Source organism: Thermobia domestica, chromosome 2 (genome assembly GCF_964235325.1).
Source record: "Thermobia domestica chromosome 2, izTheDome1.hap1.1, whole genome shotgun sequence".
Taxonomy (NCBI): Eukaryota; Metazoa; Arthropoda; class Insecta; order Zygentoma; family Lepismatidae; genus Thermobia; species Thermobia domestica.
The window spans coordinates 194,444,920-194,471,908 of NC_137455.1; the positions used below are offsets into that span (position 1 = coordinate 194,444,920).

The 26,989-nt window shown below is 35.3% G+C and overlaps 1 long non-coding RNA gene across 1 annotated transcript; it reads left to right on the top strand.

Moving 5' to 3' along the window:
* The first annotated feature begins 10,755 nt into the window (after window positions 1-10,755).
* On the top strand, window positions 10,756-25,229 carry LOC145679788 (uncharacterized). The gene is made up of 2 exons (XR_014130536.1): window positions 10,756-10,997; window positions 25,023-25,229. It is a non-coding gene; the product is annotated as an uncharacterized LOC145679788 (long non-coding RNA).
* The last annotated feature ends 1,760 nt before the right edge of the window (window positions 25,230-26,989 follow it).

Consider the following 26,989-nt stretch of genomic DNA (forward strand, 5'->3'; position numbering starts at 1 on the left):
TGCCTTCCAGACAAGCCTACAATTCTGTCCTGCCCATAAGTAACAAAAAAAAATGGATAACATTAAAAAGAATTTTTAAAAAAATACCTCAAGAAAAGGGGCGGCGGTAATTTTGTCACCGGAAATTTTCTCACGGTAATTTCGTCACTGGTAATTTGGACATGTTTTCTTTCTGCAATAAGAGGTTCAAATAATATTCTGCAATAATAGGTTTCAAAACAACACCGACAACGTTTGGAAGGTCATTCCTGACACGATGATAAGAGAAAAATTATAGACCAACCTGGGTGCACAAATGCTTCCTTTCGGAGTTATTGACTGCCGAAAACATGAAAGAATGAATTTTAAAGATCCATAGCTCCAAAACTGTGGGACCTACCGTAGTCGGCTCAGAATTTTACTTAAGAACTAGTATGTGCCTTATCCAAATATCTGTTTCAGAATCCTGCGATACTTCCGCAACAATTTTTATAGAGGAAGTTTGTGAGTACTTCAAATTGTATCCCCGTAGCCAAACTCTCTCTTTAAAAAGTGTTGCGGAAGTATCAAAGTATTCTCAAACATGGATTTTTGGATAGGACACATATTAGTTCCTAAGTAAAGTCTTAACCCGACTACGGTAGGTCCCATAGTTTTGGAGTTATAGACCTTTACAATAATTTTTTCATGTTTTCGGTAGCCTATAACTCCAAAAGCAAGCATTTGTGCACACTGGTTAGTCTATACTTTTTGTCTCATCTTGGCGTCAAGAATCACCTCCCAAAGGTTGTCAGTGTTATTTTGAAACACCCTGTATATGTAAAATATTATATTTGAGATAAGAGGAAAAGTTTCCGGTAATTCTATCAGGGAAATATTAACAAAATCAAAGTTCTTATATTCTACGCAAGAACCAACAATATTAGAACATAATACCAGCATCAGCAAACGTTAAAAAAACAGGCAAAATGCGCCACTAGTGGGTTTGTATATTCATAGGTATATTACTATTTAAAAATATTAAGTTTTGACAATATTATCGAAATTTCAGAACAGAAAAAAAAAAACAAATATGTTAATAAATGCCTATCCGTTCATTTCACCGCAAATTAGACAAAATTTTCATCGGTCTTGTACCGCTTTGTGAGCCCAAACTCTTTGACCTTCCTCCACGTTGACTGAGTCAAATGAAAAAATCAACCTTTCTAGGAGCCATTGAAGGAGGAGTATTGTATTTCAACTCTGAGTAAACTTTGGCAAATAGTTGTTGAAAGTCTGTTAAGAAAATCAATTTATATAAAGGAAGAAAAAAACAAATATTTTTGGAAGTTTCCTCTAAATATTTTGGACGAATTGTTATTATCTTCTGACTCGGTCAACGTGAAAGAAGGTCCAAAAGCTTAGACTCAAAACTGTACTCGGTCTGGAAATATTCGTCTACACAATATGTTCCCTCTATATCTCCCAGACACCAAGGCACCCTGAACAACATTCCTGCGACAAATAATATTTGTAAATCGTGGAACGAAAAGTTTCACCATCTGATGGGAATGTCCCACACAACTATTTGGAAGTTTGTTCATGGAATTCAACAAGATAAAGCAAAAGTTCCAACTGTGCTTCATCAAAATGCTGTGGGTCAAAAACCAAAAAAGAAAACTAAAAGAGTGTTTCAGACTCTGCAAAAACAGTTCAGTCATTGTGTTTAGCGTATAACACTGAAATTAAAAGTTTGAAATATTTTTTGCTTTGTGTTTCCTGTAATGTTATGCATAGTAGAAAATGAACATGTAAAACACTTATTGTATTATAAGAAGTTGTATTTTGTTTGCTATTTTCTGTACTGAAATTTTGATATTCGCAAAACCTAATATTTGTTAATGGTGATATACCAACCCATTAGGGGCTATTTTGCCTGTGCGTTTAACATCTGGCATTATGTTCTTCTAATAGTGTTTGTTCTTGCGTCGAGTATCCGAAACTTCTATATTCAAGAGTCCAACACCAACTGAATTGTTTTCCAACTTTGATTAAGGTAAGGTAAGCTACTTTGAGCAAAAGTGAAAACTAACCATGACAAAATTTCCTAAATGCTAATTAATATTTTTGTGATACAGTGACGACGCTAGAGGGGGGCAATGGGAACGAGCGCCCCCCTAGTAGATACTTCTGCCCCCCTGACTGCCACCTAGACTGCCCCCCCCAGACTCCTACAATCTTTGAACATTCTACATGTAGTATTTTATATCAGTATCATAACCAATCTCATCGTCAAATTGTAGTCTACTTTCCATGCATTTACTATGTGGCAGATTAGTCCTCAAGCTTTCTTCTTTGAGCGTCTGGGCATGTACGCATACTTCTGTTTTCTAATTTAGCGCTTTTGAAGTAAATTTTGGTTATACAGTACTTCTTTCTTATGATTTTTAAGTATTGTGCCTAGCGAACAATACTAGATTTGGTCGACTTGTTTTCTTCTCATTGGATCAACTTCGAAGGGAACAAAAGAAAGGTAAAACCAGTTACGTAACTTGTTTGTATTTATCCAGGTTTGAAGTTTTCAGTTTCATATTTTGTTTTATTTAAACGTTCTATATTTCTTTTTTATGAAACAGTATTCTCGGCTTTCAATATTCAGAGGGTGTGCTTATAACAGCTTAGTTTGCAACTACCAGGGCTTATTTTTTTTAATTGGATAAAAAGAGTTGTGTTTTCCCTTCCTGCAAATGATAATAATAAATTTATGGAATTAAATTGATTCCCATTAAAACGTATTGTCAGAGTACTGGCCTTTAGTTAGTAATTGGTTTATACTAGTGCTCCCTTACTTATTTTGTTTCAAAGTACTGACGTGACGTCTACCATATTGACTAGGAACTGCTGAAAAATTCGTAGCCCAACCCAGGAGTGCACGTGGAATGGTGAAGTTTTACTTCTTCTACACTTTCCCCGGAGTCAATATACTACCTTGTACAGTGCTCCAGTTTTTGCAGAAAAGTTAAAAAATCTGAAGATTTCCTCACACCACTGTTCGTAGCATTACCCTATCAGATCTAAAATGTCGTCCTTTCAAGTGTTATTTAAGTTTGGAAAATAAGTACACGTAATAGTTAGACGGAACTAAATCTGCGGAATAAGAATGATGATTTAGACATTGAAGTCCTAGATTATGCAATGTCAGTTGTGTTCGCAGGGGCTTGATGGACAGGTGTATTCTCCTGAAGGAACAGAATTCCATTCTTTTCATGTTCCACGGCGTTGAACTTCGAATTTTTCTTTCAGTTTTGTAAGTAATGCAGAGATTCTGGATTAAATATCTGACCGTAGCGAAGGTAGTGAGCGAGCACGACTCCATACTTATCCCAGAAGAATGTTGCAAACAGTTTCTCAACCTACTTCTGTGTCTTGAACTTCTTGGGGCGAGGGAGAAATGAGTGCTACTACTCCATTGACTGTTGTTTCGTTTCAGGATCATAGTGGTAGAACCATATTTCGTCCATGGTTACTATTCGTGAGCGAAATTGATCAGCATTAATACGGTCAAATTGGAAGAAGACCTCTCTTAATACCGTCACTCTTTTATTCTCCTGACAGTTTTTTTGGGAACCCATTATGCCGAGAACTTGCGTATACCCAAACCATTCTGAATTATGCTACCAACGAGTTCCAAAGAAATGCCCAGAACTGAGAAAGCGGGGTGCAGCCAGACCTCAGACTATAATAGGTATATCGTGAGTTTACTATACACTTTAAAAACCATATAAATAATAGCTTACGTCACTCAAAAACTGGGGTGGTCTAGGCCCTCCGGCCCCGGGCTATATCCACCACTAGCTAAAATGCTGCAATTTTCAAGAATAATGTCACTAATTGCATTCATGATTTCGGGAAGAGTCATTGCTTTTAATCACTATGGTAAAGCATAATTTGTTGAGAAATCGCCACGCTTATACTAAGCCACTTACTTCTTCACCACTGTATAGGGCCTATAACAGAGGAGAGTCCCGTCGTGTTTCACTGATTTCCTAATTAATTTACTTCAGTGACTTCCCTTGGTGGAACAAACATGTTATAACAGTTAGGATCTGGATGTTCGTAAAATTATGTTTGGGCACACATAATCACTTCAGAGGCCTGAGAAACAATAAGAATTTCAGTATTAATATGAAAATTTGAATTTGTATATACATACAGAGATATGTTTTCTAAACTACGTTTCACTTTTCTACCTAGTACCTACACTCCTTCTGGATTGGACTATTACATTTTCAGCAGCTCCTCGCAAGTTCTCTCTCTCTCTCTTTCTTTCTCTCTCTCTCTCTCTCTCTCTCTCTATATATATATATATATATATATATATAGAGAGAGAGAGAGAGAGAGAGAGAGAGAGAGAGATACGTTGCATATAGTGCTAGACGCATGTGTTACTTGTAGCATACGCGAAAGTAATTCAATTTACATTCAGGCTTCAAAAGTTTCATCGAAAAATATTTCATGTGCAGACGTTACTTATTTGTCAGTTACAAATTTTACTTGAAATAAGTTTAATTTATAATCATATAGGTCTAATATGAAAACAACGAAATGCACAATGTAATGTAAAATAAGTCAAACGTAATATGTCATTTTTGGTATGGCAAATAGCCGCCCCCCCGAAAATGTATCTGCCCCTCCTTTGCCACCCTGAGAACTTAAAGCTGGCGTCGTCACTGCTGTGATAGAATTACCGGAAAGTTTTTCCCTTATCTCACATATATGTAACTCTTTAATAATCTAAGCAATTTCAAAAACTTTTTTCTAGTTCATTCATTACACTGGTCATTTTCGGTCTCGGTGACGAAATTACTGTCAAAATTTTTTGTGACGAAATTATCTACATGCTAATATTTTGGTGACGAAATTACGGTGACAAAATTACATAATTTCCAAGGAAAGATACAATTTTGGAGTTCAATAGCATCCTGGTCCATTAAAACGGAAACATGTTCTGATGACAAAGATGGTTAGTTTAGGGCCATATGCATAGTCGACCACGTAGGGGTCCCCTAGACGAACCGTACCTGTGGGCTTCCTCAACCTTCCCCTTGACTGTGCAATGCATAAAGCTTCCAAAGTGATCCCTCAGGTACGGTTAACACTGAGAGCTGATTGGTCTAGTACACCTCGAGCGAGGCTAAAATTTTGTCAAAAAAAAGTTGAAGGTAGAACTCCGAAACTCAATTCTACTATGATAAAGAATTAACATCGAAGCAGCAACTGCATGGATACAACGTATGCTATATCAAAAAAATGAAATAAATGTTCTGAACTTTGTTCTTGCCAAGGCGGAAAAATAATGGTGTAGATTAGGAATACAGTTCTTTTTTTTTTTTTTTTTTTAAATTTTCAGATAAAGTCTGTTAACTTGAAAATAGTTATAAAGTGATATAGAAAAGCGGAAAAATATCGGTGTAGATTAGCAATACATTTCTTTTTTAATTTTCAGGTAAAGTCTATTAACTCGCAAAAAGAAATATGGATATGTAGCTAGAAAACGTGTAAGGCTGTAGCTTTACAATAGAGATCCCACTAGAAATAAATTACATGTACACTGTAATTTTTTTGGACAAAATCAACCCATAGTATTTTTGTGAATGTATTTTCTAAACAATTTGCCAGTAAAAGTTAACCTTAGGAGGGCATAAAAGTTATGTCTATAAATACAGTATTTTTGGGGGGATATTCCATGCAAATAGCGTAAAACTTCTTATCTACTTATTCCTAGTGTTATCATCTAATTGCGTACAATTGCATAAGACATACATACATATAGTGAAAGCCAGACGTCTCAAAACCACGCACCAAACTTTGCAAGCTGCTTATTACAAGCAATTTTTGCATCTACTACGGTTTAATGCCAACGTGAAGCTGGAGGGCTACAGTCGAAGTCCGTCCGTAGGGAACGGGCGAGTTTGCGATGTTGTGTAAACGAATTAGGGGTTCAGTCGAGCAGACACTTTTACGAAATAGAAAATTTATAGGTAAAATACGATGTGACCCCTACATTTTTCGTGAAGGAATGAAAGAGTAAATATAAGTAATTACCATCAATGGCAGCATATTGAAATGATTTAAGTGATAATGAAAGTATTGTATGTGTAAGTGTGCTCTTTCACTATCCTCGTATATACGTATACCCCCATCGCTGACGCGCCTGCTCCCTATGGACGCACCCGCTCACTATCACTTGGAGCCGCATGATGCGCTCCTACCATAACTCAGTTAGGTAGCATTCGTGCTTTTAGCCACATAGCACAAATTGATTCGTATCTTATGTACTGTAGTTTTTATGTTATACGCCCACACTGTATTTATACTGAGCCCTCCTGAAGTTAATCTGCAAGTAGTAATGGAGCTCTTCATATAGACATACTTTGCTAAAAGAAATACAAAGCTCTAACCTAACCTGAAAATGTGTAAAAATTTGATAAAACTGTTTACTCGAATAATGATCAAATTAGTATAAAAAATATGCATCTGTCTGTAGTAGGTGGTCACTAGAACCTAGTTTTGCATTATAATTGCATAATTATGAGCCATACTTCTTAACATTGTTTCCATAATCACGTGAACCGATGCATACTTTGAGCAATTACAGCGCGTCGATAAACAGGAGTTCGATGATTTCCACTTCCTCTTCCTTATACGCATATCACCAACAGTAATGTGCCTGCTTCCGCGGACAAAATCATGCGTTATGCCTCAAATTGTGCCCAGCTTGGAATCGGAACAAATGCAAACTTATCCTGTGTTGGGCATGGTTTTTCGCACTTATTTATTTATAATATATAAGTTTGCAAGCATATTATAAATGTGTACGCAGCTGGTGGTCAGGTAAGAAACCAAGAATGCAGAAGACGTTAGATCATTAGTGAAAAAAAGGGATGTTAGCGCTCCTCAACTTCACCTATACTAACTGAGAAATGTAGGAAAACACCAACAGGGAGAAGGATGTAAAACACATTAGAATAACATTGTCACGATTAAATATGTGTAACTATTGAGTCAATTTTTCCCATCAGTGATGATTCCAGTTTTTTTTTTTTTTTTTTTTTTTGCGATTTCAATATTCTGCGGATGAAATGTATTAGTAACGAAAATACTGAGAATTCACATTGAGCACGATAGGCTATGTGGTCCTGAGGGAATGTCATGGTTCTCGGGGAGAAATTTCTCCCCTCCCCCCCCCCCGGCCGATCCTTGAAATCACCACTGGACCCCTAAAATCAATTCTGAAGCTAATCTACAATCTAATCTAAAATCTACTTCAGTACCAATACTGTAACAACAAATATCTCTCGCTTATTTTATTTCAGATAGAAGTTGTTAGTCCATTCTTTGACCTTGTATTCAATATTTGTACGAGCGGAAGCAAAATATCCTGCAATCTTCTTTCAGGAATTGGTATATATTTTTAAATTGGTTGCCATCAATATGTCATTTATTATCGCTTAATCAGCTCAACGAATTCGGTAAACTCATTAACATACTCAAATATTTTGTCAGCACGGAGCATATGCATTTTATATAACAACAGAAACTGCTACGGGCTAGCAAAGGGTGCGTTGAAGCACCCCTAGCCATCTCCTTGACTTACGGGAAGGTTGTGGGCTTGTTTGACCCTGCGGGAGAACTCTGCAACGCAAATTATCACGTGTCCCGTACGTAGCCCCTAAGTAACCCGCAGAATAACTATGCATACGGCCCTTAATATACCTTGACAAAGATGGCTGATTAGAATTTTTACCCAGTTCTAGGGTTCTAGGTAATTTTAGGCATCCTTAATACTGTATTCCCTATTACACTTTGTTCGTTATGCTTAAGATAAGTTGAATTTCCTGTCTCAAAAATCCAACTCTGAATGAAAGTCCTTATCAATGAGGTTCCGTATAATCCTTGAAGCTAGTTAGTTGAAAGTCTTCTCTGATATTATTATTGCCTGTTCATATACATAAAGTTAATATTGTTGAATTATGAATATTGTTGAATGAGCGTCTTTATAGACGATCCAAGAAAGCTTGAACAAGACCATTCAATACCTCAAATTTACACGTTTAAAGGAATATTGTTCAAGACACTTGAACGAGAATCTTGAAACAACTTTTACACGATCATAGAGGTATTGAATCATGTTTTATATACTTGTTGATAGGTGGCAATCCAAAACAAGTGACTAAAACTAAGAAAACAAAGAAAGCGAAACTGCGTGCTGATGTAGTTCAGACCTACGCATGAATAGCTATAATATTAGCATATTTTTCTAACTTTCTGCAAGCATTTGGAATTTAATAGATTACCGGTATATTAAATCATTTAGAAAACAGTTCAATTGATAAGATGTGAAGGGTTTGTTGCACTATTCTTATTCTTGTGTTCCTTGCAGTATAACCACCATCGATGACGTGCCTGCTCCCTACGGTCGTACTCTCGCGTGGGCCCCATTTTATGTTCCTGCCCTGGTTCTGTTAAATAGCATTCTCGATTTTTTTTTTCACTTTCGTATATGTGGCATGTGTCTGGATGCGCATTTCTACCTTTAACCTGCACGCATGAAAGCAAATTCTATCTTAAGAAATAGCTTCTGAAATGCTGCGTGTGAATTCCGTAATAAAATAGTTGTAATCTTATAATAGGATACCATGTAATCATATCCACGGTACTCCAGTTTGCGAGCATATAATCAATCTATACCCAATTATTTTTTTTAATTATCCCAGATTAATAACAGTACAAAACGTCTGATTAAAGCAAGAAAAGTCGGATATATGTTTTTTTTATATACTATCATGGTATCATCGTAGTAGCCCTCCGCTTAAAATTACAGCTTCTGTAAACTTTGTAGAAATACCCCGGTGGTGGAAAATACTATCACTGGTCACCTTTCATATGTACTCACTTAGGTAAATGTTTCACAGAAGAAGTCCAGAATACGTGAAAAATACAAAATTTACAAGAGAAACGGAAGATACAAATACTTAGACTTAACATAACCAAATCTGACCTTAATTAAACTAACCTAATATTGATAGAAATAAGCGAAATTGTATCATCTTTTTGAAAATTATACTAACATAATGTAGCTGGACCCGTATACTAATATACTGCAACAATAACCCAGGGGTAAAAGTGAGCGGGAAGCCGTCCCCCCGCTTCCTGAAAATATCCGTGGCGTCTCCCACTTTCTAAGAAAATTACAATGATCAAAGAGAGGCACGGAGGACGGCGTGACATCACGCGTCCACTTACCTTTTCACATCCACTTTTATGCCTGACATAACCTAACCTAACCGGAACTAACCCAAACTAAAATAATGTCAACAGAAACTGCCGTAATTGTAACATTTCTTAGAAAAAAATAGCTGGACCCCTTCTGCTAAACATTGTCCCTCACTTATTTTATCCGTCGTAAAATACCTATAATGATTTCACACTAGTAACCCTATACTTCTAAACATAAAATACAAGGGTATTACTTTCAAGCTAATTATATTGCTTACAGATTTTTTTTATATATAAATATGTCTTTTCATGGAAAGTGTTGAATTTTGATTGTAAATCTTCTAAAATATGGTGCGCCAAAAGTGCACCAGCACCTTCTGATTTTTATCTTTTTTTGTTATTATTATTATTTACAGGTATGCAATTTAACAATATAGCGTCTGGCATTAATATCAGCATAATGTAGTTAGCCCTAGGAATTCATCAATTGTGTACCTTTATGAAATACAACTATTTCATAATATTGAAAAAACTCATTCGGTCAGACAGGAAAACTCTTCACGTGTATGACACAAAAGGGCAGAATTTCCTACGAGATATGTCGTAACAGTTTTCCGAAGATAAATCGTAAGATATTTCCTAGGATTTATCTCGTAGTGTATTACCCGCCTAGGGCCAGTTATACACTATAGGATAGATCCTAGGAAACCTCTTACGATTTGTCCTAGAGTCAAAATCTCAACGTGTATAACATCAGATCGCATGTCATTTTCCGTGTTGTGAACGATCTTTAGAGATTTCTATTGTTTAGAGCCCGCTCTATTACGGGAAAGAAGTTCGTAAGATTACGATTAAAGCGACATCAGGTGGGAGAAGGTGAAAATAAAGCAACTGATGAGGTATGTTGTGCTACTTTATCTTCTGATCGTGCAGGTTTAGTTTTGGTGCACCACTTAAAATAATTTTTGAAAAATTATGTTTTCACTAATTTCCTTCTTATACTTTCCTACATGATTTGGGCTTAACAACATGAAAATATCTCACATCGCACAAATAAAATTCCATCAAAAGCAGTTTTGAAAAACTACAATTCTTTTTCGTATAAATATGGAGTCCGGATGTATAGTATAAAAACTATACCGCTAAACACAAAAACCAACCTGTACTAGGTGGCCACTGGAAAGCACGAATATTATCTAAGCGCAGGGCGAAGAGGGAACCCGAGCGTTAGCTAGTGTGTGCGTCAGAAGGAAGCACGCACGTCAGCAAAGATGGTCAAAACAAGTGACTTTTGGCAATAATACAAGTTTGAATAGCACTAGTCATGTTATCATGGTAGTAGCCCTCCGCTTATAAATTACAGCTTCTATAAAATTTGTAAAAATACCCCGATGGTGAAAAATAGTATCACCGGTTGTCTTTTATATGCATTTACTTAGATAAATGTTTTGCAGAAGGGTCCAGAAGTACATTTAAAAAATGGAAGTGGCTGGATCCACACCCAAAGAGAAGAAAGAGACAAGAAACTATCAAGGTGTGGATAGTATTTCGTATATGACGTCATTATAACTTAAGCCAATGAAATTTGTTGTATGATAGAGATAAGTTTCGGCATGGTTTCAGCGGAAAATTTATAATTGAACGCCATTGTTTATTGTCTGTATTGGGTGTGAATTTAATTTTCAGTTCTTTTTTCGAAAAATTATTTGTCGAGACAGAGTGAAGCATGTTGCAAACCACGCTGTATAGTTTATGTTCAGGTGTAGTTCTAATTTTGATAGTTATAATTTTTTTCTAAACATTTTTTGAAATTATTTATGTAACTGGATCTACCAAGAAATGTGACCAGGGCTCTTAGAAATTTACTGTTGTGTAGTGTGTAAAAGTTAATATGCATGTCTTAGAAAAGTAGTTACTTATTAACATGAATTGCCTGTTATTGTTTTAAGAATAAAATCGTTTAAGAATTAAACATTCGGTATGTTTTTGGAACTGGGGGATCTTTTCTGTATTATTTTGTGGTTTGGGTAGGTTAGTTTAGGTCAGGTTAGAATAGGGTATTTGGGGCATTACTCGAGCAGACAGTTCTAGCAAATTTTCACATGTTTATTGGAGCCACGAACCAACTAAAAAGCACGAATGCTATCTAACCGAGTCTAACCTCAAACCCCGAGCAAAGCGAGGGTGTTTCTCCGTAGGGTGCAGGCGCGTCAGCGACGGGTAGGGTTCATACTCTTAAATGAGGATAGTGGATAAATACATAAATTATCCGCAATAATTTTTACGTGGTGATTTTATCAGAATTCCTACTTTCTTCCTATATTTTCTGTGTTTTTGATGGTTTAGGCTAGGCTAGGTTCGGTTAGGTTATGTTATGTTAGTAATTACACTTACGTAACATCAACTCATTTCTCCTGTAAGCATGGTGATTTTACCCGATTTTGGCCCCCTAGTTCCAAAATTATCCCAAACATTCGTGTCTAGGACACTCGCACAAGTTTATAGAGAGCAATAGAAAATATTCTTGAAAATCTAACAAAAAATATTTGAACAATTCCCTACTCTTACAAAACATTGTGCATGGTAACATGATATGCAATCGGCATTACTTGAGCAGACTGTTCTGTCAATTTACATTTTAAGGTTAGCTTAGATTAGGACGAAAAATGTTTCGGCATTTGTGCTGTATCGCGAGACCATATAACATTCGAAAATGTTACAATTTTGGTAATTTCTGTTCGCATTAGGTTAGGTTAGGTGTATGTTATGTTAGTGTAGGGGTCCAGCATAATTTTCCAGAAAATGATAGAATTTTGCTGATTTCCACTAATATTAGGTTAATTCACGTAGCCTTACATTAGTTTAGGTTACGTTATGTTACATCTAAGTACTTGTATCATCCATTTCTCCTGTGTTTTGTGCGTGCTTCTGCAAAACATACTCGAAAATAAATACCAAAATGTACTACATTTGGTTCCGTTGGTTAGATTATATTACATTACATTACGTTACATTAGCCTACGTTAGGTTCAATTACCTTCTAAAATAGATGCGTGGAAACGTTTATGATTTGTAATAGAAAATTACTATTTGCAAATAAATACGGGGCCTTGTTTAGCGATGGAAGGGCCAGCTTTTCACCTACTTTTTTGCGATACTCTACTCAGATTCGGTCGTTTTATGGTTCCATACGATAAATTAGGTAAAGTTACCAATATTTAATTCACATAGTATTGCCGAGCGAGCGTTAGTGAGTCAAGGCGTGTTAGAGCCCCGCAGGCACGTTGTTTTCTGTCTTCGTTACGAAGAGTTCACTTTCTTTTCCCACATAAGTCACTATAAAGTTCAAGTTCGGTAAACTAGGAGTAATTAGTTAAAATTTTCATAACTACTCAAACATCGATTGCCAGTTTTTGCCCCCATCTCTAAACTGTTAACAAATATGGCGTTCGGATGTATGACAAAAACTAAGGTGCAAAACACAAACCATCTTGTGCTAGATAACCACTAAAAAGCACGAATGCTATCTAACCGAGCAGTCAGTCCAGGGCGAAACTGGTGGTCCCGCACGGAGATGCGTCCAAATAGAGTAGGCGCATTAACAATGGTGGTTATGCGAATGAGTGAGGGTAGTAAAAACAGATGGTTCTTGCAATAATATTTGTTATGGTTTATACAATATGAGTTTATAATTATTGGAACAGATTAAGGATAGTCCGTCATGAACGGTAGTTGTATGGATAAAATGAATGAGTACATATGACAGGATTGTATAGTATACTAAATTCCACTATGGGAGGAAGTTTTCAGAATGTAGGAAACCAGTATTTCGTGTTTACAAGTGTGAAACAATTACAACTGGGATTAAAATGATTGCGTGCATATCAAAGACGACTGTGTAACAAACTAATACCATCTGCGAAGTATTTCTGTAACGATGTAGGAAACTTAGAGCTCCCTCGTGACTAAGCGGTTAGCGTACGCGCTTTTGGTGTGGGAGACCCGAGTTCGATTTCCGCGCGAGCTCATGTGGTTCGGAGTACACGTTAAATTGCAGGTCCACGTCTCATATAGCCTCGCTGCTCAAAGGGACGCTCAACTAAAATCGATTCTAATCGATGTAGGAAACTTGTAGTTTTACTTTACAACATTGGAGCTACTAGTGTGAAACCAGTACAGGTACTCTAGCCTATGAGATTCTAGGCGATATCAAGTGTTTTTTGCGCTGTCTTTGATTATGTGCATTTCCCGTCGTTGGCGCGCCTACTTCCTGCAGATGCAGTTTTTTGTTACCCCGCAGGCCACCTAGCACAAGTTAGCGTGTGCTGTTTCCACGATCGCTTTTGTCGCATACTTTCGAACGCGTGTTTATGCCTATAAGGAAAAATTGTCGTAAAGTGAATCTTCACCCATGAATGTAAATCCTACCTAAGAAACAGTTTTTAAGATACTATAGTGAAATAATTGAATATAGTAAGATATTAGGTACTAGGATAGCGCATAGTCATTTCTAGGGCACATTAGTTTGTACGCATATTGTGTTTAGTGTTTATACACGGAAATGAACGTTTTAATTTTACGTCGCATGTTTATGCCCTTTGGGCTAAAGGAGACGTATAATTAGAAAACAGTGTATGGAATGGCAATATGGAAGTAACCGAAATAACCCGGAGAAAACCCACGGACACGGTGCTGTCCACCACATCGAAATAGATTTGGCGCACCAGAGCTATACCGCCAATCCACCATGCCTTCCTCGTTATGTACTAAGTATTGAATATTACCTATGAGTTTTACAAATTCTGCTATTCTTAAACTTAGTGCCCGCCGATATAGTTATCATATATAGTATTATACCGTATGTTTCTTGCAGCTACATTTACTATTCCTTGCAAAAGTGTGAAAGGACGCTAGATTTGGTGTGCCCTCTCATTCTAAATAGTTTAAATAGTTAACACTTTTGTATGTTTAGCATACAAGGTTGGATGGTTTAAACCAGCTGGTTTTTTCAAAAAAAAAAAAAAAAAAAAAAAAAAAAAAACTGGTTTAAACCAAAAAACAAAATATGTTCGTAAAAGTGTGTTTGTAAAATCTTGATGAACACACATTTGTGGGTTATCACGTTTTACTCCCGTGTATTATTCGTATTATATTCAGACCTAAATTCCCCATTCATTACTCAAAAAGATTATACTACAAAAGCAACTTTTTTTTTACACGTTTATAAATGTTTATTTTGTGATTTTTTGTAGTTGTTATTATTGTTATGTAATTGCAATCGAAGAAAAATTCTAAATATTGTTTCGTTCCAATGTTTACTATGGATAAAATACGTCGAAAATGCCGTATTTTTTTTGTGTGTGTGGGGGAGGGGGTCATACAGACCCCACAAGAGGCATTTAGTGAAATAAGTATCTTTGGTATCTATCTATGTATAAATGAGTTTGAGCCAAAGTGGACTCAAATAATTCGTATCTTTATTCACTTTTCTTATTGGTATACAGATTAAGTCGGTGTATTTCTTTAATTTGGACCAATAAAAGTCGTTGTTAACTAACTTGTACTAAATTAGTTCTTCTGTACTCCGTAGTACTTTGAAATTATTCATATGTAATTCTGTGTAATGGTTTCACTTGTGCACTTGTGCAACTGTTTATCTTTTTGCCCTTCTGAAATGACTCTTGACAGTTATATTAAGAAGCATGTAAAAATCAGTACAACTTTTTTTTTTTTTTTTTTTTTTTTAAATCAGGATTCCTTCGTGAGTGAGTCGGCAGACGTATCGCATTTGTGGCCAATTAGTCCTGGTTCTGAGTTCAAATCAGGGTGGCCACTCACCTGGAAAACCGGGAAAAGTCAGGGATTTTTTTAATTCTGGAAAAGTCAGGGAATTTTGATGAAAAACATGGAATTTTTACTCGGGAGAAAATTTACGTTCTGCTGTATTCCTAGCCGTTTAGCCGGTTTATTTATATACAAAATAGCTTTGGTCGCTGGGGGCTTCGCCCCCAGATTTCTCCTTCCTTCCAGGTTTCGTTTATCTAGCTCTGCTGGTTTGGGCTGCGCATACTTTCTTCATATTCTTTTATCATTTAGTGCTGCCCATGAATTGAGCTGGAGCGAAATCGGGACCATTTTGTAATTAACACACTTGTTTAGTTCGATGGCTGCTTGATTTCCAGAATTCGCTCGGGGCTTCGCCCCTGCATCCCGTTTTGGTGGTCACGAGATTAATATAAAGGCTGAACGATAGTTGAGTATTTCTGCCGGAAGAGTTCCGAATGTGTGTCGAATTCCACAAAATGTGTGGAATTTTGGTTAATGCGTGTATTTCTATGTGGAATCAAAAACTGTGGGGATTCCACATGCATTTGTACTCAGTGGCGGCAGTACTTTTTGCGCTACACGATTAATTGGCCATGCTTTTTTTTACAGATATTTGACCTTTTGACCACCAATTTGAAGTAATGGCATTCCCCTCCCCCTAGTTTTTACACCCAATTCCGCTACTGCATGTACTATTGTTCTAAAAAAAAAAAAAAAAAAAAAAAAAAAAAAAATCAGCTTCAAACAAATTTCTCTGATTTCTTAAAAGCACATTTTAATAGTGCTCATTTACTTCAGTTCCGTTGTTTTGTTACACAATATTTCCCATCTATGTCGACCTGTTCCCCGGTTGCATAACCACCGCACGCCACTGCTGGCACGACAAAACCTTTGGGACCCGGGTCTACCTAAAGTTGTTAATGCCGGCTTTCTAGACCGAAGTCCGCTACTTCTTAATACAGGTAGCTCCATAATTGTCCTCTCCATTCATTTGTGACGTCAAAGAACGATAGCATAACCTTGTACTGCAATATGACAGAGGTTGCTAATAAGCACACCTGGTGAAGGTATTGTATATTTGTTGTTAAATCCGGAGAAATATTTGATTGCAAATTAACGAATAATAAGTAGATAATGAGTAGAACAGTTTCTTGATTTGAATTTTGCAATTTTAAACCGATTTTATGTAAATTCTGTAATGATGTTTTTCCAAGAAAATAAATTTAAGAATTATTGACTACTTATTTTTTAAACATATATTTGTTTAAAAAAGAAATGAAAATTTCAGTCAAGGGAGTTGAGGATTGTCGCAGGGTGCGGGCTCCACCTCCATTGGCCATTTCCTAGCTATGGGCCTGGATCAAAATACCATGTTTTCGAGTAATTCTTTTTCTTAACACATGGACTTCTTTGCCGTATAACTCACATGATTTGTGTTTAATAATGGTTTACGTTTTTGAAGGGCCGGCGACAGGGGAGGGGGAATAGGGGACAAATGCCCTGGGGCCTGGAATCACAAAAGAATAATTAAAAGCAATAATTTTACTGGAATTTAGGGGTTCGTGTCCCTGAGTTGCCCAAGGTTCCTATATATACCAATTTTAGATCTCTCTAGAAATTTTCTGGAAAACCGGGAAAATTTCTGGAAAAGTCAGGGAATTTTGAAATTCCAAATGAGTGGCCACCCTGCAAATGGAGGACAATTTTTCTCGGATGTAACTCGAGAAGCGGTTTTTATTCCGCTTTAAGCTTATGTGACCCCTTCCAGCATAACCCGGTTGTTGCATAATAACATCAAGGCGAAACAAACTTATTTCTGTCCATATATGATATGAATATATAGAGCAAATCATTTAAACCATAAAAACCTGGTTTAAACAAAAAAAAAAAAAAAACTTTTTTTTTTTTTTTTTTAATAAAAACCATGGTTTTTACCAACCCTGTTAGCATACCATTTTTTAAATTTTTGTATTCCACCTCTTGCAAACCAAGTTCATGAACAGTATGACCTATTGTAGTGCGAATCACGACGGAGGTTTTAAATCAGTGCACTAGGTGGGTACGCAGACCATCATGCAGGATAAATCCTTACAATATAGGCCATTTCTACCAACTTTTTCAGCTCGAGGAGAGTGGAATTACTGGACCATACCACCAGTTTTGGCTATTTTGCTTTTATTTAAAACTGTTCTTGGTATTGATACTCTACATTGATTTGTTTTAAAGTGTACCGCCCACGATAATAATCTGAGGCTAAGGAAGACGCTAATCATGTTCACAAACGAAATACTGCTATGATGAAAGTAGGAGAAACCCGACAAAACTTACCCACACGGTGTTTGACTACCACTAAGCCCACTTGACGCGAGCTGGGTTCAAACCAAGCATCCACGCACGAGAAGTGGGCACTCTGATATACATTGATTAACTTGCTCTGGTTAGTTTGCATGTGCAAGGATATATAATCACTTACGGAATAGTAACGACAGTCCATAATCACAACTCTTTTTACGAATTCAGTAATCTGTTTCAAATGTAGTTCAACTATGAACGGTCTTATCTTGTATCCCGAATGTTTCGAGACTTTCTATGTTTGAGTTGTTTACAATATATATTAAAGCATCGATCAACAATTATTTCATTCTACTTTACTTTCTAATTATTTGCATATACTGTTCTACTTTGTACGCTCGGTCGTTCCAAAGGAACTCTTATTATGCACGTGTTACTAAACAATTCATCCGTATCTCACTTAATAGGTATTTTAACTACACGAAGCTAAATTAAGTCAATACCTATAGGTGAATTGTAGGAAATCTGTATAAGTCCTTGCACGGAAACTTAAGTTTTGCTATAATTTAGCTCCAGCCCAAAAGTATAGAGGCCACAGTGACTTAGTGGTAGAGCCCTCACCTACGGTGCGTGGGGCTCTGGTATATTATAAATTATAAAAACGAAATTACGGGTAGATCTAGATGTAAGGAACACTTGAGTTGCATATATTAATACTATTTTAATGATGAAATCGTAGTAATGTAATAAAGTTAAAATCTCAACTAATGGCTTATCAGTATTAAGTGGGTACGCTAGCTTGTTTCATGCCATCATAGGCAGCTATATAATCGAAATATAGTTAAAAAATCGTAATTTTGTATAATGTCAGTCGTAAATGTTAACTATGAAACTGTGTTTGTAAAGCGACAATGAAACACTCAATTGAAATGATATATCCACGTCCGACAATCAACTAAAAATGCAGTAATTGCTTCCGGTTATTTTAAAAAATCTGTGCTTTGGCATTTCAAACGTTTATTTGGTAACACTAAACCATCGTAGAGACTTTGCATACGTATATGCTTCAATATCTCCTGCACTTTTGTAACCCTTATATATATATATATATATAAACATTCATGTGTGTAATATCCGATCCCGTCCACTTTTCACTCATGAGTAGTTGATAGGATAGTTCGTCTGTTTACCTGGTGTACTTATTTTGATTTCCTTGAATGTGATTTTTTCCCCTACAATTAGTACTGAGTGTATAATTTTATTTATTTATTGTTACATATAAAATGCACATATGAAGTACGCTGTTTTTGGTGCCCTGCACAACAGTACTCGTTCAAAGTAACAACAACCGACTATGACCGTAAACTTAAAATGTTCTCATATACATGCAAGGATTACTTTTATTATGAGTGGAGAATCTATCCTGGAAATTCCATCCACCAACGAATGACAAAATGCTTTGCTCTTGTTTCATTATTCTTGTGTTCTTATAATGGATATATTTCTATATATATAAATGACCTTCATACATGTAGATTCAGTTCCGTGGGGAATGATTGATTATTTGGTTGAATTAAAATCTAGCACAAAACAGTAATTTACTAAAAGAATGTATTGATGGAGACCTCAAGACTTTACATTGTGTAAGAGAAGAATTTTATATCTGTAAGTAGATTGGACATATTTTTCGATAATGTAAAATTTTAATTTCACTATGTGAGTTTATGCGGGTCAGATGTTCGTAATACACGATCATACACATTCATCTCGTATATTTGCAAAACGTAATCAGACTACGTTAGTTTAATTCTTTTTAAATAATTTTCTGCTTTAAATTTTGAAGTACAAAAGAGGGTAGTTGCTCTTCCCGCTGGTGTAGTGGCTAGTGCGCGCCTTTGCTTACACTGGGGTTAATCTTTAAAATCGCGTACCATGCGTTTGTGTTGCTTCTCATCTGGAAAGAGGTGTAATCTCATTAACTAAAGTTCATTCAACGAATCTTCTGATCCTGATGTAAACATTACAGAATGGTATTACTCCGCCAGTCATCGGATGATTGGCTATCGGTCAGCGCTTCTTTCGAGAAGCACGTGCTTGTAGCCTGTCGGCGTTTTATATATTCCTCGCACGCAGCCATACTGTAAACCGTGATTCGCGCGTGAGGTGGGTCAACGCAACTTTCTGCGCATGCGCATTCTCTTTTATTGCATTAATTCAATTTAGTTCTTAGACACCGTGTTGTTTCTGTTATGTAACTGTAAGGAAATTGCATTTCTGGTAATGAGCCTTACAAGCAACAAAAATATTGAAATACAGCTTATTTTACAATGGACTATTTTCTTCTGCCGCATGGATGTTCCAAGGCTCTTGAACCAATAAAGTGAAGCAGTTACCACGTGTATCTGCTTATATGAGGTACTGAACGTTCCTTGAATAACCTATAACTGGAGAGGAGTAGGGGTGTGCACGGTGGCTCAGTGTTAGAGCGTTTAACTCTGGTACGTAGGGTCCCTGTATTAAATCCTGGCCCAAGTACGTTTATGGTAGACATGTCCGTGGGTTTTCTCGGGTACTCCAGTTTCCTCGCAAAATCCCATTTCAGCAATTTTTTCATTCATTATTTACTTGCGTTAATCATCCGTCTTCTTTAGCTTCAAGAGCATAATCGTGGAAAGTTAAACTGAACTCAATAACCAGCTGATTCAGACCACAGCATGTGATCCCAATAGGCAATTGTATTATTATTATGATTATTTTAACTTTTACTGAAAACGTTACTTGCTGGTATCTTGGAAAAGTGAAGAAAATAACCCGTCGACATTTTTAACGCAACTTAGAATAATGTCACTCGTATATCTATAATTGGATTTCTTTCTCATTCTCAGCAAATTTACCGTTTAAATTCAATAAATGTACCAAAAGCTATGGATTCAGTCAATTATAGATCCCGTTTGAGTATTGATAAAACACTCGTACAGGGTTCCTAGTGGTCAAGGAAGTCAGGGAAATTTTATAAAATATATTTTTCTCATTTTTTTAACATTACTTTTACATCAGTTTCAACTTAGCCAACAATTAAAGATCACGGTATGGAACGTTGCTCACATTTTTATGGGTGCTAAATGAAGTGTACGTATGAGCAATTGAATACTATTTGTCTTTATAGAATATATAAATATTTACCGTTATTTATTCCTTATTTATATATCATCATCATCCGACACCTGTCATGAAAGTCAGGTAATTTGCTGCCGAAGATCAGGTAAATAGATTTCTCCACATCAGTAGGAACCCTGTAATAGGTTATAAAGATTAATTCGTGTATTATTTGGTGCATTCTGGAGTATATGAGACGAAATGCAAATACAAGAATGCGTACATAATCATTTCAAAAAGGAATATTCTAACCAGAGTGACCATAAGATGAAGTTCATATGAATACTTGTAAAACAAATTTTAAGTTATGCTCAATCCATATAACAAATCTGGTAATAGCTGTTATGAGTGAAATACGCTTTTTCTTTCCTGGTTCAGTTTTGAGCCTTTGCTTGACCTCTTGGCATCTGTAAAAAATTGTGTACCAAAGTTCTGTTTTTCTTCACTGAGTTGAATAATAATATAACCTCCACTACTTCTAGAAATAAATAAATATGTATCAGATATATCATAAAGACTAGCAGTTCGTACAAGAGGTATATCATATGAATTAAAAGATATATTCAGGAATAAGTAAATATTTTGAAACTTATAGGGAGGATCGTTCGAAAAAAAGTTGTAGTTAAACTATACTCCTACATCCATATATACATATGAGAATTAAAAGAACTATCAGTACTATCTCCTAGTTGTCAATTTGAAGTGATAGCAAATAGTCAGCTCCATCTGACCAAATTTCAAGCAACCCCTAATAATGATTTATAATTTAACTATAAAATCTTACCTTGTGCAACTAGATTCCTGTTTAAGTCGTTATTCTCACAATATTTCGCTCTTTTCTGGAATCATTCCTGAATCTCAGACGTAATGTTAGCAGGAATCTACTTTTTGATAACATTGTTATATCACTTCATAAGCTGTAAATAGAAAAATCTGCACAAAGTGTTCTACAGTACACTTCTGTAAATTATATTCACCACTCCTGAGCTTCATGCCGACTTTTTCCTTCACAGGTTTTGAAGTGATATAGTAATGTACTCAGAAAGTATATTCAGGCTAGCATTACCCCTGCATTTTGAGAATGGTTCCAGAGAGGATCGAAATTTTGTGAGAATAATGAATTAAATATGAATAACAGTTATGCGTACAAAGTAAGATGTTGAGTTTTAAACCATGTACCCAAGAGCACAGTTTAGTAACTATAGCTACTTTAAGTATTGTAATTTCAAAAGATTTCAGTGCCAACAGTGAAAAAATTCAAACTCGATACTACATTTTTCATAAATGTAGATAATTTACGTGTGATTTGTTATTACAAATATGTAGTGCTGATAACTATAAATCATACTTTGCTTTCTTCCTGGTGTAGTAGCAGCACGCGTGTTTATGGCAAGCGAGGTATCGAGTCGTGGGAGAGCATCGAACGCACTGCAGTGGTTCCACATGCTACTTTAAATTGTAGGTCTCGTCTATATAATCTAGCTGCTGATAAAAGGAATAAATACAAATTAAGTAACCAATCAATTTAGATTGTTTCTATTCTTCCGGAGATAGAAACAACACACAATAGTACTGTTAGAAAAAAAGTACAAAATTAAGTGCTTATAGTTATAAAATTACTTTGAATTTTAATGTGGTCTTCCCCTTCGTGGTGATGTATGGGAATGCGTTTTCTTTTCTTTCTTTCTGTTCTTAACTAATGTTTTCTAAAAATATCTAGCTTCGTTGCAACCCACATGAGTTTTATATTTTAGTTTAAATGTCTCTCTGCTATGTGAGTTAACTGGGCTATTTATAGCTAAGCTAAAAATTGATGTGGTAACAAAGAAGCGAAACATATATATTACAATACGATCCACACTACTACTTAGATTTGTGTTCAAAACTTTACTATACTGGTTTTTAATGTGTATCCTGACGCTATATCCTAGAAGTGTTATTGTGTTCCAGATGGAACATATTTCTGTGTAATGCGTGTGAAGCGTACGGGTTTCGAATGCAGTAAATTCTGTTTTTCTCCATCATATCTCCCTGTGTTTTAATGCAATTTGTTTCCTTTTGTCCCCTAATGTAGGTCAACGCTGAGAATTGCGCCTTTATCGGGGAAAGAACCTGGGTATTCAAATTATGTGGGTACCTGAAGGATTAATATAACATATCGGGTTTAGACAAGTACTTATCTAGTTTCTCCCTTCATGTAATGGAGATTATGTTTTATTTTCCAGCAGGGTGGATTGATTTAAATCAGTCTGATTTAAATCACTTGATTTTTTAAAATAAAAATCGTTGATTTAAATCGAATTCCAAAATAAATTAATTTAAAGTGAAAATAAGTAAAATCCCGTTTCTGTTCTGTTATTTCGATTATGGAAGTTAATAATTTTAATTCATTGAGACTCAAATGTACAGTAGTATGAAAACCAGTATCATGCAGAGGATGATTAGGGAAAATCCCGTTTTGAACAGGTAACGGAGCAATCCTGCTTTCTTCTTTTCGTAACATTGGGTTTGGGTTTTAAAATCGTTAACTATTCCCACGGGGAAATAACCATCGACATTTAAGATGAAAAGTCTTTTTTGTGCGTGTCTGTTTGTTTGCTCCCAGATAATAGGGCGTATTTAGAGGGGTCCTATCTCCTTTTTTTTTTTTTTTTTATTATAACTTTAGGCGAAATTTATGTATTTCATGTCGCAAGCTAAGTTCTGAGTATTTAAAAATAGGCCCCTGCCAAATATCAGTAACTTTTGTGAAAAAAAGTGTTATTTTGATAAACGTTGCTGTACTTTTTCCTTAATGCTTAATCTTTTAAATTATATCACCTATTTTTAGGTGATAGGGTAGAATCTTCATTAATCAATTAAAAAAGTACGAATAAGGCATTTTGCTTCGTTTTCTTCAAGACAGGAGGCATTTTAGAACACGTTACATATGTTTTCACGCCTTTCTACGTTGAGGCATAGTGTGTGATGACGTCATAAATTTAAAAAGATATTTTTTGTCATGCGTATTATTATTATTATTATTATTTGGCGGGTTACACTTTGCATTCAGAAGACTGAAATTTTGCACACTCGTTCATTGCACCCCTTAATAATTTTCGGATGTTTTCAGATATCTGCGTGGAAACAGCTGGGTCCAGAGGGGAAAAAATGTGTTAAAAAAAGGATATTTTTAACAAAAAATAGTTTTTTCGTGATTTTCCCGCCTCAGATGGAGACATATGAATGGTACTGTTTCAAAGGCTGTTCTATTCTGAAGAAAATGATGCACGTACTATGCTCCTAGGATAAATAGGGATGTCTCAGGAAACTGTTACCTGAGATCCTGTTTTATACGGGAATCTGGGGTATTTGGGGAATATTATTTTTCGCGGGCTTACTTTTGCACCTACAAAATTGAAATTTTGCACATTTACTCAGTGCACCCCTCAGTATTTTTCAAATCTCTGCCTTAAAACAGGAGGAGGGACCCACAGAGGTAAAAATTAAAAACAAAAAAGAAGATATTTTTAACAGAAAATTCCTTTTTTTCGTGATTTACCCGCCCCAGATACATGATGGAGACATTGGAAGGGTACCGTTTGAAAATTTGATTTATTCTGAAGAGAATAATGTACAAGTCATGATCCTAAAATAAATAGGGATGTCTGAAAAAAATTTTATATTACATCCGAGTCATCTGGGTCATTGTGGGAATGTTCTTAGCTCATTGTTAAATAGTTTCCTCACCCTTACTACTCAAGATAGAAGCTTGAAATTTTGTACACACGTTTAGTACACCCCTTAGTATTTCCCAGTTGATTTTGAGATCTGTGCGGTAACAGGGAAATCCAGAGGGGATCAAAATTTTAAAAAAAAGGAGTAAAAAAATGCCAATTACTCTCAAAATTACCCGCTTCAGGGACATGGTAAGGAAATGTGAATGTTACCGTTTCAAAAGCTGTTCTATTCTAAAGAGAGTGATGTATGTACCATGATCCTAGGATAAATAGGGATGATGCTGTAGCTGTTTGACTGAAAGTCTATAATTTACTTTTAAAGAGAGCCATAATTTAAAAGGGCTGAGAAACATTGTTTGGGATTTATATATGTTAACAATTGGGGATAATTCAAAATTCAACCCCAATACTTTCACTTAAATGGCATAATTAGCATTTAATACTAATTCCTAATGCTTTTTCTTCAGTTCGTGACTTGTATTATACGAGAGAAAGATTTGATTTAAATCAAAAAAATCGATTTAAATAAAAAAAAATCAACAAAAATGATTTTTTTAAAAAAAAATCATGATTTTTTTTCCACCCTGTTTTCCAGTGATCTCTGTCTCTGCGCTCTGACCTTCATCTAGAAAAGATCCGTTAGGTTGAAACTTCTACAAAGTTTGAAACTCATATTAAACTTCTATAAAGTAACAATTCAAAAAAGAATCTGTACATGGTATTGTTTTGTTTCAGAGTAGGTAAATTTTGCATTTGTTACTAAGTAAAACTAATAATTAATGTTTTTTACAGGTGTAAGAAGAGAAACGTATTTACAAAGGAGCTAGCAAATCATCTTGTGCATGAATAACTGCTTCAAAGAATCTTAATACATGGTACTTTATGAATATTAATTTTGAATACTAATTTTGAGTACTCAGTGATTTTAGTGATAAAGGCTCTTCGGCTTCAAGAGCAGGCGATGTTCCCTCTTCCATTTAAAATTCATCTTTTTATGTGGATCATATCGAAATTATCGGAGAATGAAAGCGTCTAGGATCCATAAAATGTATCTTGATTAATAAAATGTGTTCCCTGACGTCATCTCATATATATATTTTGTGTTTTATCTGATCGTTGTTGACTAACCTGTTTGTCAAAACACAAATTATTTTCTATATAGTAGTTCTATTGATCATTGAGTGTTAACTATTTGTTTGTTTACCTCTCCGTGAATACGTTACTAATTTTTTCTTTCCACATTTTAACTTTTTCATATACCACTATTTTCTGAATAGATTGTGGATTGTTTTAACTGTTTGCAAACTAAGTTTTGTAGGCGAATCTTAGGGCAAAAATCGTCACGTTCTTAACGCGTTGTAAGGAGCAGAAAATGGAGAACGTTTCAGCTGTTATTCGAAGAAGTGCTTTTGTACAAGTAAATGGGAAATTAAAAAAAAAAAAAAAAAAAAAACTATATAATAAACTAAATTTTCAAACAAGGCATAAAGATTATAAATTTAAATTAGTTAAGATATATGATGGACGGAGACCCGTTAAACTATTTTTTTATAATAAGTATGTCGGTGTCAGGATTAGAAATTCTAAGTCGGGAAGTTTCCACCTGATCCTAGCATTTGCACTAACTGGTATCGAATTTCTCAATATCTCGCAATAACTAAGCTGTTTGGTCAAATAGAAATCAAAAGACTTCTTTTGACTATAAACTTCAACCTGGCAGAAGATATTGCAGTACCAGCTCTTCCTTGTGTAAGAGCTTTCTTAGAATAAGTACTAAAAATTATTGCTCACTTGATGTCATCTATTTATCGTTTATTGCATTTAGTTTTTTAGGCAAATAACTAAACAAGTAGCTTCCATTGTATGTGATTTTTAAAATTAAAAAAAAAAAAAAAAACTTTTAATAGAGTATATTCTGAATTTAGAACTAAGAAATCAGTCATACTGAGAGTATACGTCTTGAAATGACGTAAGTAGTTCTCTATGATGCAAAATATACCAAACTTCATGTGGTTGGCTAAATGGAAAACCATGAATTTGGTAAATGTACTAGTTAAAAGTGTATTATTCTTAAAAAATAAAGTGCTTTTCCTGGCTAGTGTTTGTGAACTCATTTTATTTCTTCATTTATTTATTTTTGTCCATATATTATGTTTTTATCTGATTCTTTTAAGAAATTGTGTTTGGAAGGAGTTTCAGACGTCACAGTACTCTTGAGAAACCGATGAATCATGCTTACCGAGAAGATATCTCTCTCAAAATTCCGTGTGTGTATGTTAGAATAACTGGAATTGTTAGAAATGTATGTATGATTTGCACACGCTTCACAGAGAAAATGGAGCCAGTTGGATATCATTTTGTGGTGCTTGCGATCAGATTCTAGCATCCATTTTGATATCTTGCTGCGGTCTATTAATATCGTCGAACTTTTCCAAGCTGATTTGGAAGTTTGTTAAACAATTCATCTATTTTTCTTGTTAGTTCATTGACTTATATGTAAATGAATATTACCATCAGTGAATATGTATTTACATCTTTTGCATTGTAACACCGTGTATGATGCATGTATAGAGTCTACAAAGTTCTGATCATGTATTGGAAAAAATATATAATAGTGTTATCTTCAAGTAAATGGCAAACAGGTGTCTATAAATTTTCTCAGAGACTCAATGATCAGCCAAAAAGAAAGATAAAATAGTAAGCATTTGATATTAAAGTTACCTAAGAGTATTATCAAAATTATTTTTCCCATTTTGATA